Here is a 19,808-nt window from a genome sequence, read left to right on the forward strand (position 1 = left end):
CTAACACCGGGGAGATCTAACTCCGGGGAGATCTAACACAGGGAAGATCTAACTCCGGGGAGATCTAACTACGGGGAGATCTAACACAGGGAAGATCTAACTCCGGGGAGATCTAACTACGGGGAGATCTAACTACGGGGAGATCTAACTCCAAGGAGATCTAACGCCGAGGAGATCTAACACCGGGGAGATCTAACTCCAAGGAGATCTAACGCCGGGGAGATCTAACTCCGGGGAGATCTAACTCCGGGGAGATCCAACAGAGATTTTCAAACTACTAAATAATCTCAGCATACACATTTTTTTTCACATTAATTGGAGAAGTTATGACCAGACATCACGGTATAGCGTTACATGGAAGGAGATGTAAAGTTGTAGAACATCAGAATGAGATACCTCCAGGTTTTGTCTGTCCAACAACCATCAATACCATTCAGTCAAGGGTAAACACTACATCGGCGATATACTACTGTCAGTAAGTAGGCAGGTTTCTCAAGGGAAAAACAAATCTACATTTACTGTTTAAGTATTCAGTCTTTCTGTTTTCATTTCAGATTTGATCTCCTCCCCGGAGAAGCTCATTACAGTCAGATTAGAGAAGCTTATGTTCACACTTTCCTATAAAATCTCCATGGCAGTACACACTCTCCATATTACATGGTATTTCTTCTGTCATTGTTTTTGTTTTTCCCCTGAAGGGTGTTCAGTCGAAGGGAATGGTAGACGAGGAGCTGCCTTCTGCGTTATTATCCTCTCTACCACAAATCAGACTACGACCACAGAACGATGCTACTGCTCTCTAACAGATGACGCCCTCATGGACCATCAGCTCTCCTGTTATCTGCCCTTCCCTTCACCTTACCGTTCACCCCTCGCCTCACCTTCAGTCACTCAGCTCTCTATCCACCCCTCCCTCAACTTCCCATCCAAAAATCATCTCTCTATTCACCCCCTCATCTCACAATTAACCCATTTCAGCATCACTTCTCAAATGCAAGACACAAATATCCAGTGCGGGACACCAGTCATCCCATACAACACCAACAACCCATTAATATTCCATCCACCTCTCACTATACCACCCACCTGCACCACATCCGTCCACAACCAAGCCATCCATCCACCACCACACCATAGTCCCTGTCACTCCGTCATTCAGTCATAATTTCGCCCCATCGCCAACGTCTCTACCACATCCCTACCTTATCCTTACACTCCAACTCTGATATTCATTCTCATTTACCAGGGCTTCACGCGCCCATCTACAACCTCACCATCAACATCCCCAACTTCTTCCCCATGCCATTAACATCATCCTGACATGAATCCCCCACTGAAAACATCCCACACCATATAAATGAACCCAACCTATCAGTCCCTCCACCGTAAATGACAATCCCACTTGCCTCCCCTCCACCATGAACAACACATAACCTACCACAACTCCATCGTAGACACCCCAAGATGCCTTCCCTTCACCATAAACAACATCCCTACCAACCTCTCACATAAACAAGAGCCAGGTTGATTCGTCTTGCCAAGGCTGGCTGCTTTGCATATCATCTTACCCGTCAAAGACATCATACGAACAGAGCGTCCATCATCATCACAAGGGAAAGGAGCTTTACTCCCTCAGAGGTGGGAGGAGCTGATATTATGGCGGGAGGGGACTCCATGGGAAGGAGGCATCATAATAGGAGGGAGATACTATGGGTAGAAGGTAGCATTAAGGTAGAAAGGGACAATATAGTGGGAAGGAGGCAACACACTGGAAGGGAATCATCACAGTGGAAGGGGAGACATTACAGTGGAAGGATGTGTATAATGATGGAAGAGAGGGCATTATGATGAAAAGGGAGGCATCATGGTGGAAGGGAAGGCATTATGGTGGAAGACGATGTATCATGGCGCGAGTAGCACTAGTTACCAGACAACACTGCAGGACAGTGTTACCATTAGACAACATGAGATCATGTAACGGCAGAGTGGAGCCTCAGGAGCGGCAGTCACCCTGTACAACTCTATCAGGAACACCAGCTGTGTGTGTACATATTCCTGAGAAGAACGGGACGAAAGATGCTCCCTGCCCTAACAACACACATGGGAACCTGCTGCATATCTCTGAGTGAAGCATATATATATATATATATATATATATATATATATATATATATATATATATATATATATATATATATATATATATATATATTTTTTTTTTTTTTTTTATACTTTCTCGCTGTCTCCCGCGTTTGCGAGGTAGCGCAAGGAAACAGACGAAAGAAATGGCCCAACCCCCCCCCCCATACACATGTACATACACACGTCCACACACGCAAATATACATACCTACACAGCTTTCCATGGTTTACCCCAGACGCTTCACATGCCTTGATTCAATCCACTGACAGCACGTCAACCCCTGTATACCACATCGCTCCAATTCACTCTATTCCTTGCCCTCCTTTCACCCTCCTGCATGTTCAGGCCCCGATCACACAAAATCTTTTTCACTCCATCTTTCCACCTCCAATTTGGTCTCCCTCTTCTCCTCGTTCCCTCCACCTCCGACACATATATCCTCTTGGTCAATCTTTCCTCACTCATTCTCTCCATGTGCCCAAACCATTTCAAAACACCCTCTTCTGCTCTCTCAACCACGCTCTTTTTATTTCCACACATCTCTCTTACCCTTACGTTACTTACTCGATCAAACCACCTCACACCACACATTTTCCTCAAACATCTCATTTCCAGCAAATCCATCCTCCTGCGCACATCTCTATCCATATATATATATATATATATATATATATATATATATATATATATATATATATATATATATATATAGATATATATATGTATATATATATATATATATATATATATATATATATATATATATATATATTTTTTTTTTTTTTTTTATACTTTGTCGCTGTCTCCCGCGTTTGCGAGGTAGCGCAAGGAAACAGACGAAAGAAATGGCCCAACCCCCCCCCCATACACATGTACATACACACGTCCACACACGCAAATATACATACCTACACAGCTTTCCATGGTTTACCCCAGACGCTTCACATGCCTTGATTCAATCCACTGACAGCACGTCAACCCCTGTATACCACATGACTCCAATTCACTCTATTCCTTGCCCTCCTTTCACCCTCCTGCATGTTCAGGCCCCGATCACACAAAATCTTTTTCACTCCATCTTTCCACCTCCAATTTGGTCTCCCTCTTCTCCTCGTTCCCTCCACCTCCGACACATATATCCTCTTGGTCAATCTCTCCTCACTCATTCTCTCCATGTGCCCAAACCATTTCAAAACACCCTCTTCTGCTCTCTCAACCACGCTCTTTTTATTTCCACACATCTCTCTTACCCTTACGTTACTTACTCGATCAAACCACCTCACACCACACATTGTCCTCAAACATCTCATTTCCAGCACATCCATCCTCCTGCGCACATCTCTATCCATAGCCCACGCCTCGCAACCATACAACATTGTTGGAACCACTATTCCCTCAAACATACCCATTTTCGCTTTCCGAGATAATGTTCTCGACTTCCACACATTTTTCAAGGCTCCCAAAATTTTCGCCCCCTCCCCCACCCTATGATCCACTTCCGCTTCCATGGTTCCATCCGCTGACAGATCCACTCCCAGATATCTAAAACACTTCACTTCCTCCAGTTTTTCTCCATTCAAACTCACCTCCCAATTGACTTGACCCTCACCCCTACTGTACCTAATAACCTTGCTCTTATTCACATTTACTCTCAACTTTCTTCTTCACACACTTTACCAAACTCAGTCACCAGCTTCTGCAGTTTCTCACATGAATCAGCCACCAGCGCTGTATCATCAGCGAACAACAACTGACTCACTTCCCAAGCTCTCTCATCCCCAACAGACTTCATACTTGCCCCTCTTTCCAGGACTCTTGCATTTACCTCCCTTACAACCCCATCCATAAACAAATTAAACAACCATGGAGACATCACACACCCCTGCCGCAAACCTACATTCACTGAGAACCAATCACTTTCCTCTCTTCCTACACGTACACATGCCTTACATCCTCGATAAAAACTTTTCACTGCTTCTAACAACTTGCCTCCCACACCATATATTCTTAATACCTTCCACAGAGCATCTCTATATTATATATATATTATATATATATTATATATATATTATATATATCATATATACATTATATATACATTATATATACATTATATATATATTATATATATTATATATATCATATATATAAATATATATAAATATATATAAATATATATATATATATATAAATTTTTTTTTTATCTATTTTGCTAAGTCGCTGTCTCCCGCGTTAGCGAGGTAGCGCAAGGAAACAGACGAAAGAATGCCCAACCCGCCCCCATACACATGTATATACATACACGTCCACACACGCAAATATACATACCTATACATCTCAATGTACACATATATATATAGACACACAGACACATACATATATACACATGTACATAATTCATACGGCCTGCCTTTATTTGTTCCCATCGCCACCTCGCCACACATGGAATAACAACCCCCTCTCCCCTCATGTGTACGAGGTAGCGCTAGGAAAAGACAACAAAGGCCCAATTCGTTCACACTCAGTCTCTAGCTGTCATGTAATAATGCACCGAAACCACAGCTCCCTTTCCACATCCAGGCCCCACACACTTTCCATGGTTTACCCCAGACCATTCACATGCCCTGGTTATATCCATTGACAGCACGTTGACCCCGGTATACCACATCGTTCCAATTCACTCTATTCCTTGCACGCCTTTCACCCTCCTGCATGTTCAGGCCCCGATCACTCAAAATCTTTTTCACTCCATCTTTCCACCTCCAATTTGGTCTCCCACTTCTCCTCGTACCCTCCACCTCTGACACATATATCCTCTTGGTCAATCTCTCCTCACTTATTCCCTCCATGTGACCAAACCATTTCAAAACACCATCTACTACTCTCTCAACCACACTCTTTTTATTTCCACACATCTCTCTACCCTTACAGTTACTTACTCGATCAAACCACCTCACACCACACATTGTCCTCAAACATCTCATTTCCAGCACATCCATCCTCCTGCGCACAACTCTATCCATAGCCCACGCCTCGCAACCATACAACATTGTTGGAACCACTATTCTTGCCCCTCTTTCCAAAACTCTTGCATTCACCTCCCTAACAACCCCATCCATAAACAAATTAAACAACCATGGAGACATCACACACCCCTGCCGCAAACATACATTCACTGAGAACCAATCAGGTATAAGTTTGTTGAGTATTCCTGGTAAATTATATGGGAGGGTATTGATTGAGAGGGAGAAGGCATGTACAGAGCATCAGATTGGGGAAGAGCAGTGTGGTTTCAGAAGTGGTAGAGGATGTGTGGATCAGGTGTTTGCTTTGAAGAATGTATGTGAGAAATACTTAGAAAAGCAAGTGGATTTGTATGTAGCATTTATGGACCTGGAGAAGGCATATGATAGAGTTGATAGAGATGCTCTGTGGAAGGTATTAATAATATATGGTGTGGGAGGCAAATTGTTAGAAGCAGTGAAAAGTTTTTATCGAGGATGTAAGGCATGTGTACGTGTAGGAAGAGAGGAAAGTGATTGGTTCTCAGTGAATGTAGGTTTGCGGCAGGGGTGTGTGATGTCTCCATGGTTGTTTAATTTGTTTATGGATGGGGTTGTTAGGGAGGTGAATGCAAGAGTTTTGGAAAGAGAGGCAAGTATGAAGTCTGTTGGGGATGAGAGAGCTTGGGAAGTGAGTCACTTGTTGTTCGCTGATGATACAGCGCTGGTGGCTGATTCATGTGAGAAACTGCAGAAGCTGGTGACTGAGTTTGGTAAAGTGTGTGAAAGAAGAAAGTTAAGAGTAAATGTGAATAAGAGCAAGGTTATTAGGTACAGTAGGGTTGAGGGTCAAGTCAATTGGGAGGTAAGTTTGAATGGAGAAAAACTGGAGGAAGTAAAGTGTTTTAGATATCTGGGAGTGGATCTGGCAGCGGATGGAACCATGGAAGCGGAAGTGGATCATAGGGTGGGGGAGGGGGCGAAAATTCTGGGAGCCTTGAAGAATGTGTGGAAGTCGAGAACATTATCTCGGAAAGCAAAAATGGGTATGTTTGAAGGAATAGTGGTTCCAACAATGTTGTATGGTTGCGAGGCGTGGGCTATGGATAGAGTTGTGCGCAGGAGGATGGATGTGCTGGAAATGAGATGTTTGAGGACAATGTGTGGTGTGAGGTGGTTTGATCGAGTGAGTAACGTAAGGGTAAGAGAGATGAGTGGAAATAAAAAGAGCGTGGTTGAGAGAGCAGAAGAGGGTGTTTTGAAATGGTTTGGGCACATGGAGAGAATGAGTGAGGAAAGGTTGACCAAGAGGATATATGTGTCGGAGGTGGAGGGAACGAGGAGAAGTGGGAGACCAAATTGGAGGTGGAAGGATGGAGTGAAAAAGATTTTGTGTGATCGGGGCCTGAACATGCAGGAGGGTGAAAGGAGGGCAAGGAATAGAGTGAATTGGATCGATGTGGTATACCGGGGTTGACGTGCTGTCAGTGGATTGAATCAGGGCATGTGAAGCGTCTGGGGTAAACCATGGAAAGCTGTGTAGGTATGTATATTTTGCGTGCGTGGACGTATGTATATACATGTGTATGGGGGTGGGTTGGGCCATTTCTTCGACTTTTTCCTTGCGCTACCTCGCAAACGCGGAGACAGCAGCAAAAAAAAAAAAAAAAATATATATATATATATATATATATATATATATATATATATATATATATATATATATATACGAATAAAGTGCATATGAACGCGCACCTTCATAAAACATACAAACCTCCAACAGCCATGTAGCATTCCCGCCTGTGGCACATGGGTCCCGGGTTCGATCCTGGCTGTTGAAGTTTTGTATGGATATATATATATATATATATATATATATATATATATATATATATATATATATATATATATATATATATATATATTATATGTCTGGGAGTGGACTTAGCAGCGCATGGAACCATGAAACGAAAGTGAGTCACAAGGTGGGCCAGGGGGCGAAGGTTCTGGAGGCGTTGAAGAATGTGTGGAAGTCGAGAACGTTATCTCGCAGAGCAAAAATAGGTATGTCTGAAGGAATAGTGGTTCCAACAATGCTATAAGGTTGCGAGGCACGAATTATAGATAGGGTTGTACGGAGGAGGGTGGTTGTGTTCGAAATGAAATGTTTGAGGACAATATGTGGTGTGAGGTGGTTTGATCGAGTAAGTAATGAAAGGGTAAGATAGATGTGTGGTAATAAAAAGTGTGGTTGAAAGAGCAGAAGAGGGTGCATTGAAATAATTTGGACACATGGAGAGAATGAGTAAGGAAAGACTGACAAAGAGGATATATGTGTCAGAGGTGGAGGGAAGAAGAAGCGAGAGACCAAATTGTAGGTGGAACGATGGAGTGAAAAAGATCTTGAGCGATCGGGGCCTCAACATACATGAGGGTGAAATGCGTGCAAGTAATAGAATAAATTGGAACGATGTGGTCGACGTGCTGTCAATGAATTGAACTAGGGCATGTGACGCGTCTGGGGTAAACGATGGAAAGGTCTGTGGGGCCTGAATGTGGAAAGAGATCTGTGACTCACTTCAACTTCCATGGTTCCATCCGCTGCCAAATCCACTCCCACATACCTAAAACACTTCACTTCCTCCAGTTTTTCTCCATTCACACTTACCTCCCATTTGACTTGTCCCTCAACCCTACTGTACCTAATAACCTTGCTCTTTTTCACATATACTCTCAGCTTTCTTCTTCCACACACTTTAACAAACTCAGTCACCAGCTTATGCAGTTTCTCACATGAATCAGCCACCAGCGCTGTATCATCAGCGAACAACAACTGACCCACTTCCCGAGCCCTCTCATCCACAACAGATCGCATACTTGCCGCTCTCTACAAAACTCTTGTATTCACCTCCCTAACAACCCCATCCATAAACAAATTAAACAACCATGGAGACATCACACACCCCTGCCGCAAACCGACATTCACTGAGAACCAATCACTTTCCTCTCTTCCTACTCGTACACATGCCTTACATCCTCAATAAAAACTTTTCACTGCTTCTAACAACTTGCCTCCCACACCATATATTCTTAATACCTTCCACAGAGCATCTCTATCAGCTCTATCATATGCCTTCTCCGGATCCATGAATGCCACATACAAATCCATCTGTTTTTCTAAGTATTTCTCACATACATTCTTCAAAGCAAACACCTGATCCACACATCCTCTACCACTTCTGAAACCACACTGCTCTTCCCCAGTCTGATGCTCTATACATGCTTTCACCCTCTCAATCAATGCCCTCCCATATAAATTCCAAGGAATACTCAACAGACTTATACCTCTTTAATATGAGCACTCACTTTATACCCTTTGCCTTTGTACAATGACAATATGCATGCATTCCGACAATACTCAGGCGCCTAACCATGAGTCATTTATTTTTTTTTTATTATACTTTGTCGCTGTCTCCCGCGTTTGCGAGGTAGCGCAAGGAAACAGACGAAAGAAATGGCCCAACCCCCCCCATACACATGTATATACATACGTCCACACACGCAAAAATACATACCTACACAGCTTTCCATGGTTTACCCCAGACGCTTCACATGCCCTGATTCAATCCACTGACAGCACGTCAACCCCGGTATACCACATCGCTCCAATTCACTCTATTCCTTGCCCTCCTTTCACCCTCCTGCATGTTCAGGCCCCGATCACACAAAATCTTTTTTACTCCATCTTTCCACCTCCAATTTGGTCTCCCTCTTCTCCTCGTTCCCTCCACCTCCGACACATATATCCTCTTGGTCAATCTTTCCTCACTCATTCTCTCCATGTGCCCAAACCACTTCAAAACACCCTCTTCTGCTCTCTCAACCACGCTCTTTTTATTTCCACACATCTCTCTTACCCTTACGTTACTCACTCGATCAAACCACCTCACACCACACATTGTCCAACATCTCATTTCCAGCACATCCATCCTCCTGCGCACAACTCTATCCATAGCCCACGCCTCGCAACCATACAACATTGTTGGAACCACTATTCCTTCAAACATACCCATTTGTGCTTTCCGAGATAATGTTCTCGACTTCCACACATTCTTCAAGGCCCCCAGAATTTTCGCCCCCTCCCCCACCCTATGATCCACTTCCGCTTCCATGGTTCCATCCGCTGCCAGATCCACTCCCAGATATCTAAAACACTTCACTTCCTCCAGTTTTTCTCCATTCAAACTCACCTCCCAATTGACTTGACCCTCAACCCTACTGTACCTAATAACCTCGCTCTTATTCACATTTACTCTTAACTTTCTTCTTCCACACACTTTACCAAACTCAGTCACCAGCTTCTGCAGTTTCTCACATGAATCAGCCACCAGCGCTGTATCATCAGCGAACAGCAACTGACTCACTTCCCAAGCTCTCTCATCCCCAACAGACTTCATACTTGCCTCTCTTTCCAAAACTCTTGCATTTACCTCCCTAACAACCCCATCCATAAACAAATCAAACAACCATGGAGACATCACACACCCCTGCCGCAAACCTACATTCACTGAGAACCAATCACTTTCCTCTCTTCCTACACGTACACATGCCTTACATCCTCGATAAAAACTTTTCACTGCTTCTAACAACTTTCCTCCCACACCATATATTCTTAATACCTTCCACAGAGCATCTCTATCAACTCTATCATATGCCCTCTCCAGATCCATAAATGCTACATACAAATCCATTTGCTTTTCTAAGTATTTCTCACATACATTCTTCAAAGCAAACACCTGATCCACACATCCTCAACTACTTCTGAAACCACACTGCTCTTCCCCAATCTGATGCTCTGTACATGCCTTCACCCTCTCAATCAATACCCTCCCATATAATTTACCAGGAATACTCAACAAACTTATACCTCTGTAATTTGAGCACTCACTCTTATCCCCTTTGCCTTTGTACAATGGCACTATGCACGCATTCCGCCAATCCTCAGGCACCTCACCATGAGTCATACATACATTGAATAACCTTACCAACCAGTCAACAATACAGTCACCCCCCTTTTTTAATAAATTCCACTGCAATACCATCCAAACCTGCTGCCTTGCCGGCTTTCATCTTCCGCAAAGCTTTCACTACCTCTTCTCTGTTTACCAAATCATTTTCCCTAACCCTCTCACTTTGCACACCACCTCGACCAAAACACCCTATATCTGCCACTTTATCATCAAACACATTCAACAAACCTTCAAAATACTCACTCCATCTCCTTCTCACATCACCACTACTTGTTTTCACCTCCCCATTTGCGCCCTTCACTGAAGTTCCCATTTGCTCCCTTGTCTTACGCACTTTATTTACCTCCTTCCAGAACATCTTTTTATTCTCCCTAAAATTTAATGATACTCTCTCACCCCAACTCTCATTTGCCCTTTTTTTCACCTCTTGCACCTTTCTCTTGACCTCTTGACCTTGCCTCTCTCTTCTCTTTCACTAATACTCTTACTTCTTCATCCCACCACTCACTACCCTTTCTAATCAACCCACCTCCCACTCTTCTCATGCCACAAGCATCTTTTGCGCAATCCATCATTGATTCCCTAAATACATCCCATTCCTCCCCCACTCCCCTTACTTCCATTGTTCTCACCTTTTTCCATTCTGTACTCAGTCTCTCCTGGTACTTCCTCACACAGGTCTCCTTCCCAAGCTCACTTACTCTCACCACCCTCTTCACCCCAACATTCACTCTTCTTTTCTGAAAACCCATACAAATCTTCACCTTAGCCTCCACAAGATAATGATCAGACATCCCTCCAGTTGCACCTCTCAACACATTAACATCCAAAAGTCTCTCTTTCGCACGCCTGTCAATTAACACGTAATCCAATAACGCTCTCTGGCCATCTCTCCTACTTACATAAGTATACTTATGTATATCTCGCTTTTTAAACCAGGTATTCCCAATCATCAGTCCTTTTTCAGCACATAAATCTACAAGCTCTTCACCATTTCCATTTACAACACTGAACACCCCATGTATACCAATTATTCCCTCAACTGCCACATTACTCACCTTTGCATTCAAATCACCCATCACTATAACCCGGTCTCGTGCATCAAAACCACTAACACACTCATTCAGCTGCTCCCAAAACACTTGCCTCTCATGATCTTTCTTCTCATGCCCAGGTGCATATGCACCAATAATCACCCACCTCTCTCCATCAACTTTCAGTTTTACCCATATTAATCGAGAATTTACTTTCTTACATTTTATCACATACTCCCACAACTCCTGTTTCAGGAGTATTGCTACTCCTTCCCTTGCTCTTGTCCTCTCACTAACCCCTGACTTTACTCCCCAGACATTCCCAAACCACTCTTCCCCTTTACCCTTGAGCTTCGTTTCACTCAGAGCCAAAACATCCAGGTTCCTTTCCTCAAACATACTACCTATCTCTCCTTTTTTCACATCTTGGTTACATCCACACACCATGAGTCATATATACATTAAATATTCTTACCAACCAGTCAACAACACAGTCACCCCTTTTATATATAAATTCTACTGCAATACCACCCAAACCCGCTGCCTTGTCAGCTTTCATTTTCCGCAAAGCTTTTACTACCTCTTCTCTGTTTACCAAATCATTCTCCCTAACCCTCTCACTTTGCACACCACCTCGACACCGTATATCTGCCATCCTATCATCTAACACTTTCAACAAACCTTCAAAATTCTCACTCCATCTCCTTCTCACATTACCACCACTTGTTATTACCTCCCCATTAGCCCCCTTCACCGATGTTCCCATTTGTCTCCTGTCTTACGCACTTTATCTACCTCCCTCTAAAACATCTTTTTTTTCCTGAAAATTTAATGATACTCTCTCACCCCAACTCTCATTTGCCCTCTTTTTCACCTCTTGCACCTTTCTCTTGACCTCCTGCCTCTTTCTTTTATACATCTCCCACTCATTTGCACTATTTCCCTGCAAAACTCGTCCAAATGCCTCTCTCTTCTCTCACTAATAATCTTACTTCTTCATCCCACCACTCACTACCCGTTGTAATCTACCCTCCTCCCACGCCTCTCATGCCACAAGCATCTTTTGCGCAAGCCATCACTGCTTCCCGAAATACATCCCATTCCTCCCTCATTCCTGTTACGTCCTTTGCTCTCATCTTTTTCCATTCTGCACTCAGTCTTTCCCGGTACTTCCTCATACAGGTCTCCTTCCCAACTTGACTTACTCTCACCACCCCAACATTCTCTCTTCTTTTCTGAAAACCTCTACAAATCTTCACCTTCGCCTCCACAAGATAATGATCAGACATCCCTCCAGTTGCATCTCTCAGCACATTAACATCCAAAAATCTCTCTTTCACGCGCTATCAATTAACACGTAATCCAATAACACTCTCTGGCCATCTCTCCTACTTACATACGTATACTTATGTATATCTCTCTTTTTAAACCAGATATTCCCAATCACCAGTCCTTTCTCAGCACATAAATCTACAAGCTCTTCACCATTTTCATTTAAAACACTGAACACCCCATATACACAAATCATTCCCTCAACTGTCACATTACTCACCGTTGCATTCAAATCACCCATCACTATAACCCGGTCTCGTGCATCAAAACTACTAACACACTCGCTGAGCTGCGCCCAAAACACTTGAATCTCATGATCTTTCTTCTCATGCCCAGGTGCACAGGCACCAATAATCAACCGTCTTTCTCCATCCACTTCCAGTTTTATCCATATCATTCTAGAGTCTACTTTCTCACACTCTATCACATACTCCCACCACTCCTATTTCAGAAGTAGTGCTACTCCTTCCCTCGCTCTTGTCTTCTCACCAATTCCTGACTTTACTCCCAAAACATTCCCAAATCACTCTTCTCCTTTACCCTTGAGCTTCGTGTCACTCAGAGCCAAAACATTCAGGTTCCTTTCCTCAAACATACTACCTCTCTGTCCTTTTTCCTCATCTTGGTTACATCCACACATATTTAGACACCCCAATCTGAGCCTTCGAGGAGGATGAGCATTCCCGCGTGACTCCTTCTTCTGTTTCCAGTTATAGAAAGTTGAAATACAAGGAGGGGAGGGTTTCTAGCCCCGCTTTAGTTATTTCTAGCCCCCCTTTAGTCGCCTTCTACGACACGCAAGGAATGCGTGGGAAGTAATCCTTTTCCCCTATCCCAGGGATATATATATATATATATATATATATATATATATATATATATATATATATATATATATATATATATATATATATATATATATATATATATATATATATATAGCGCAAAGAAACAGACGAAAGAATGGCCCAACCCATCCACATACACATGTATAAAAATGCACGCCCACACACGCACATATACATACCTATACATTTCAACGCATACATACCTTATACATACACAAACATATACGTATATACCCATGTACATATTCATACTTTCTGCCTTCATCCATTCCCGTCGCCAGCCCGACAAACATGAAATGGCACCCCCCTCCCCCCGCGCGCGCACGAGGTAGCGCTAGGAAAAGACAACAAAGGCCACATTCGTTCACACTCAGTCTCTAGCTGTCGTGTGTAATGCATCGAAACCACAGCTCCCTTTCCACATCTAGGCCCCACAAAACTTTCCATGGTCTATCCCAGACGCTTAACATGCCCTGATTCAATCCATTGACAGCACGTCGACCTCCTGTATGTTCAGAGCCCGATCGCTCAAAATCTTTTTCACTCCATCCTTCCACCTCTAATTTGGTCTCCCACTTCTCATCGTTCCCACCACCTCTGACACATATATCCTCTTGGTCAATCTTTCCTCACTCATTCTCTCCATGTGACCAAACCATTTCAATACACCCTCTTCTGCTCTCTCAACGACACTCTTTTTATTACCACACATCTCTCTTACCCTTTCATTACTTACTCGATCAAACCACCTCACATCACATACTCTCCTCAAACATCTCATTTCCAACACATCCACCCTCTTCCGCACAACCCTATCTATATCCCACGCCTCAACCATATAACATTGTTGGAACCAATATTCATTCAAACATACCCATTTTTGCTCTCCGAAATAAAGTTCTCGCCTTCCACACATTCTTCAATGCTCCCAGAACCTTCGCCCCCTCCCCCACCCTATGGCTGTGTATGTGTATGTATATATGTGTGTACATGAGGGGATGGGTCTTTCTTCGTCTGTTTCCTGGTGGTACCTCGCTGACGCGGGAATCGGCAATCAAGTATGATAATTAGTACAAATATAATGAATAAATATATATATATATATATCATAGAACATACAAACCTCCAACAGACAGGATCGAACCCGGGACCCCTGTGCAACAGGCGGGAGCGCTACCGCTAGGCCATGATCATTGCCTAGCGGTATCGCTCCTGCATGTTGCACAGGGGTCCCCGGTTCAATCCTGGCTGCTGGAGGTTTGTATGTTCTATGTAGGTGCGCGTTCATATGCACTTTGTTCGTATATATATATATATATATTCTCTTTTTTCTTTCATACTATTCTCCATTTCCCGCGTTAGCGAGGTAGCGTTAAGAACAGAGGACTGGGCCTTTGAGGGAATATCCTCATCTGGCCCCCTTCTCTGTTCCTTCTTTGGGAAAAAAAAAAACAAGAGGGGAGGACTTCTACGACACGCAGGGAATACGTGGGAAGTCTTCTTTTTCCCCTATCCCCAGGGATAATATATATATATATATATATATATATATATATATATATATATATATATATATATATATATATATATATATATATGTGTGTGTGTGTGTGTGTGTGTGTGTGTGTGTGTGTGTGTGTAAGAAGGGAATGGTTGAAAGTGATGAAGAGGAGGTCCTGAAATGGTTTGGACATGAGAGCATGACTGAGACGAGACTGACGAGGAGGGTATATGTGTCTGAAGTGGAAGGAACAAGTCGTAGAAGGCGACTAGAGGGGACGGGAGCGAGGGGCCAGAAATCCTCCCCTCCTTGTATTTTTTAACTATCTAAAATGGGAAACAGAAGAAGGAGTCACGCGGGGAGTGCTCATCCTCCTTGAAGGCTCAGACTAGGGTGTCTAAATGTGTGTGGATGTAACCAAGAGGTGAAAAAAGGAGAGATAGGTAGTATGTTTTAGGAAAGGAACCTGGATGTTTTGGCTCTGAGTGAAACGAAGCTCAAAGGTAAAGGGGAAGAGTGGTTTGGGAATGTCTTGGGAGTAAAGTCAGGGGTTAGTGAGAGGACAAGAGCAAGGGAAGGAGTAGCAGTACTCCTGAAACAGGAGTTGTGGGAGTATGTGATAGAATGTAAGAAAGTAAATTCTCGATTAATATGGGTAAAACTGAAAGTTGATGGAGAGAGATGGGTGATTATTAGTGCTTATGCACCTGGGCATGAGAAGAAAGATCATGAGAGGCAAGTGTTTTGGGAGCAGCTGAATGAGTGTGTTAGTGGTTTTGATGCACGAGACCGGGTTATAGTGATGGGTGATTTGAATGCAAAGGTGAGTAATGTGGCAGTTGAGGGAATAATTGGTATACATGGGGTGTTCAGTGTTGTAAATGGAAATGGTGAAGAGCTTGTAGATTTATGTGCTGAAAAAGGACTGGTGATTGGGAATACCTGGTTTAAAAAGCGAGATATACATAAGTATACTTATGTAAGTAGGAGAGATGGCCAGAGAGCGTTATTGGATTACGTGTTAATTGACAGGCGCGCGAAAGAGAGACTTTTGGATGTTAATGTGCTGAGAGGTGCAACTGGAGGGATGTCTGATCATTATCTTGTGGAGGCTAAGGTGAAGATTTGTATGGGTTTTCAGAAAAGAAGAGTGAATGTTGGGGTGAAGAGGGTGGTGAGAGTAAGTGAGCTTGGGAAGGAGACTTGTGTGAGGAAGTACCAGGAGAGACTGAGTACAGAATGGAAAAAGGTGAGAACAATGGAAGTAAGGGGAGTGGGGGAGGAATGGGATGTATTTAGGGAATCAGTGATGGATTGCGCAAAAGATGCTTGTGGCATGAGAAGAGTGGGAGGTGGGTTGATTAGAAAGGGTAGTGAGTGGTGGGATGAAGAAGTAAGATTATTAGTAAAAGAGAAGAGAGAGGCATTTGGACGATTTTTGCAGGGAAAAAATGCAATTGAGTGGGAGATGTATAAAAGAAAGAGACAGGAGGTCAAGAGAAAGGTGCAAGAGGTGAAAAAGAGGGCAAATGAGAGTTGGGGTGAGAGAGTATCATTAAATTTTAGGGAGAATAAAAGATGTTCTGGAAGGAGGTAAATAAAGTGCGTAAGACAAGGGAGCAAATGGGAACTTTAGTGAAGGGCGCAAATGGGGAGGTGATAACAAGTAGTGGTGATGTGAGAAGGAGATAGAGTGAGTATTTTGAAGGTTTGTTGAATGTGTTTGATGATAGAGTGGCAGATATAGGGTGATTTGCTCGAGGCGGTGTGCAAAGTGAGAGGGTTAGGGAAAATGATTTGGTAAACAGAGAAGAGGTAGTAAAAGCTTTGCAGAAGATGAAAGCCGGCAAGGCAGCAGGTTTGGATGGTATTGCAGTGGAATTTATTAAAAAAGGGGGTGACTGTATTATTGACTGGTTGCTAAGGTTATTTAATGTATGTATGACTCATGGTGAGGTGCCTGAGGATTGGCGGAATGCGTGCATAGTGCCATTGTACAAAGGCAAAGGGGATAAGAGTGAGTGCTCAAATTACAGAGGTATAAGTTTGTTGAGTATTCCTGGTAAATTATATGGGAGGGTACTGATTGAGAGGGTGAAGGCATGTACAGAGCATCAGATTGGGGAAGAGCAGTGTGGTTTCAGAAGTGGAAGAGGATGTGTGGATTAGGTGTTTGCTTTGAAGAATGTATGTGAGAACTACTTAGAAAAGCAAATGGATTTGTATGTAGCATTTATGGATCTGGAGAAGGCATATGATAGAGTTGATAGAGATGCTCTGTGGAAGGTGTTAAGAATATATGGTGTGGGAGGCAAGTTGTTAGAAGCAGTGAAAAGTTTTTATCGAGGATGTAAGGCATGTGTACGTGTAGGAAGAGAGGAAAGTGATTGGTTCTCAGTGAATGTAGGTTTGCGGCAGGGGTGTGTGATGTCTCCATGGTTGTTTAATTTGTTTATGGATGGGGTTGTTAGGGAGGTGAATGCAAGAGTTTTGGAAAGAGGGGCAAGTATGAAGTCTGTTGGGGATGAGAGAGCTTGGGAAGTGAGTCAGTTGTTGTTCGCTGATGATACAGCGCTGGTGGCTGATTCATGTGAGAAACTGCAGAAGCTGGTGACTGAGTTTGGTAAAGTGTGTGAAAGAAGAAAGTTAAGAGTAAATGTGAATAAGAGCAAGGTTATTAGGTACAGTAGGGTTGAGGGTCAAGTCAATTGGGAGGTAAGTTTGAATGGAGAAAAACTGGAGGAAGTAAAGTGTTTTAGATATCTGGGAGTGGATCTGGCAGCGGATGGAACCATGGAAGCGGAAGTGGATCATAGGGTGGGGGAGGGGGCGAAAATCCTGGGAGCCTTGAAGAATGTGTGGAAGTCGAGAACATTATCTCGGAAAGCAAAAATGGGTATGTTTGATGGAATAGTGGTTCCAACAATGTTGTATGGTTGCGAGGCGTGGGCTATGGATAGAGTTGTGCGCAGGAGGATGGATGTGCTGGAAATGAGATGTTTGAGGACAATGTGTGGTGTGAGGTGGTTTGATCGAGTAAGTAACGTAAGGGTAAGAGAGATGTGTGGAAATAAAAAGAGCGTGGTTGAGAGAGCAGAAGAGGGTGTTTTGAAATGGTTTGGGCACATGGAGTGAATGAGTGAGGAAAGATTGACCAAGAGGATATATGTGTCGGAGGTGGAGGGAACGAGGAGAAGTGGGAGACCAAATTGGAGGTGGAAAGATGGAGTGAAAAAGATTTTGTGTGATCGGGGCCTGAACATGCAGGAGGGTGAAAGGAGGGCAAGGAATAGAGTGAATTGGATCGATGTGGTATACCGGGGTTGACGTGCTGTCAGTGGATTGAATCAAGGCATGTGAAGCGTCTGGGGTAAACCATGGAAAGCTGTGTAGGTATGTATATTTGCGTGTGTGGACGTATGTATATACATGTGTATGGGGGTGGGTTGGGCCATTTCTTTCGTCTGTTTCCTTGCGCTACCTCGCAATCGCGGGAGACAGCGACAAAGCAAAAGAAAAAAAAAAAAAAAAAAAATATATATATATATATATATATATATATATATATATATATGTGTGTGTGTGTGTGTGTGTGTGTGTGTAAGAAGGGAATGGTTGAAAGTGATGAAGAGGAGGTCCTGAAATGGTTTGGACATGAGAGCATGACTGAGACGAGACTGACGAGGAGGGTATATGTGTCAGAAGTGGAAGGAACAAGGAGGGAGGCGAGACAGGAAGTAAGCTGAGTGGCAGGTGCCCGGCATCCCTCCACTGTCATGCCCGTAATGCACGTCAACATGATCTCTACCAGGTACATCCTGTACTATGTCCCTCATGTTACGTGCAGCAGACAAGTGAATTTCCCGCGCGAAAACTCTGCCTTATATCTGAGTGTAATGAACGAACCGAGTAGAGGACTGAGAGTGTAGAAATCCAAGTCGCCGTGCGAGTACACAAAGCACTCTGTAAGCTCTCAGGCTCCTCATCCAGGTACTGGGAGGGGAGTGTGCGTGTGTGTGTGTGGGAGGGGGCTGTACGACCACGCCCCCGGCCAGGTCCCTCCCCCAGCGTCTCCGTCAGGAAGGCCCAGACAACAATATCCGGGCCATGGGTAAGCGGGGATCAGCTTGGATCACTCAACAACCTCAAATGGATCACTGGAGGCTCTCCGCTAGACTCCTGTATTCACGGCCCGGCGAGCAGGGCGGGGAGGGGGAGGGTGTGCCCAGGGGGATCAGGGTCTTGTGGTAGGTAGCTAAGGTGGGGGGGGGGGGGGGGGGGGGGGCTAGGAGCTGTGGTGTGGTGTATGTATGTGGTGTACGGGTAGCAGAGGTTCCTGTTGTAGTGGGAACTGTGGTAAGATTGTAGTCTTTCAGTTCTCATAGCAGTGTTGCTGTGATGGTGGTGTTGAGGTGAGTTGGTGGTGAGGTGTGTGATATGTAGGGGAGGTGTTGCATTGATGGCGATGTGCTGGCGATGGCCCGTGCTTTGCTTAATGTAACGTTTCATCGTAGTAGTGTGGTACGCAGGTGGTGATGCTCTGGTGATGTGATGGTATCTTTTCATGTTGATGCCATGAGAGGGTGGTGGGGCTGGTGTAGTGGTAATGTGGTGTCAAAGTCCGTGTCTTGTCAGGCGATAGCGATGATGTGCCCGTGGTGACAGTGTTTTGGTGGAGTGTCGCCACTAATGCTGTGGTGGAAGTGACGGTGTGCAGTGGTGCTGTCGTGATGGTGTGATAGAGTGACTTTGTTCGTGGTAGAGCTGCGATGTGCTGGTGGTGGAGACAGTGTTGTTGTAGTGGTCGGTATTCTGTGGTGGTGCTGCTGCTGTGGTATGGTGACTGTATATACAGTGGTATACGCTACTTTTTTATAGTGAAAGACCTGAGTCGTTATCGGGGCAACGCCTTGAAATTA

This window comes from Panulirus ornatus, chromosome 6 (genome assembly GCF_036320965.1).
Source record: "Panulirus ornatus isolate Po-2019 chromosome 6, ASM3632096v1, whole genome shotgun sequence".
NCBI classification, from domain to species: domain Eukaryota; kingdom Metazoa; phylum Arthropoda; class Malacostraca; order Decapoda; family Palinuridae; genus Panulirus; species Panulirus ornatus.